We start from the raw sequence: 478 nt of genomic DNA, 5'->3' as shown, positions 1-478 counted from the left end.
GTGTGGGGTGTCGGTGGGTGAGTGGGGGGAGTGGGGGAGGTTATGGGGTGCGGGGTGGGCTGGCCAGATGGTTTGGCCCAATGGTCTGCTGGGCCGGAGCCCGGGTGGGTTTTCTTTCCTCTCTCTTCTTTTGTTTGTTTTCTCTTTTGTATTTTCTTTCTTTTATTTATTTTCTTTTTTGTTTTATTTCAATTTAAATTATTTAGGCATTCTATAAAAAAGTGTTTATCACACCATATTTACACATGCAATATTTAGTACAAACCGAACATTTTTATTTTAATGTTTGAAAACTTTTATTATTTACCAAACTTTGAATTTGAATTTTGGACCGGTTTTGATCTAACGATAGATTAGCAACAGTAACCATGGTGACGTGGCACCATTAGCGTGTGATTACTGTAGCTTGATTATCCGGGCATTACAGCAGCCCGGGCACTGCCGGATCCCGTGCTCATCCGTGCCCGAACGAGCTGTG

Source organism: Triticum aestivum, chromosome 5D, assembly GCF_018294505.1.
Source record: "Triticum aestivum cultivar Chinese Spring chromosome 5D, IWGSC CS RefSeq v2.1, whole genome shotgun sequence".
Taxonomy (NCBI): Eukaryota; Viridiplantae; Streptophyta; class Magnoliopsida; order Poales; family Poaceae; genus Triticum; species Triticum aestivum.
Note: the sequence above shows the minus strand (reverse complement) of the source record.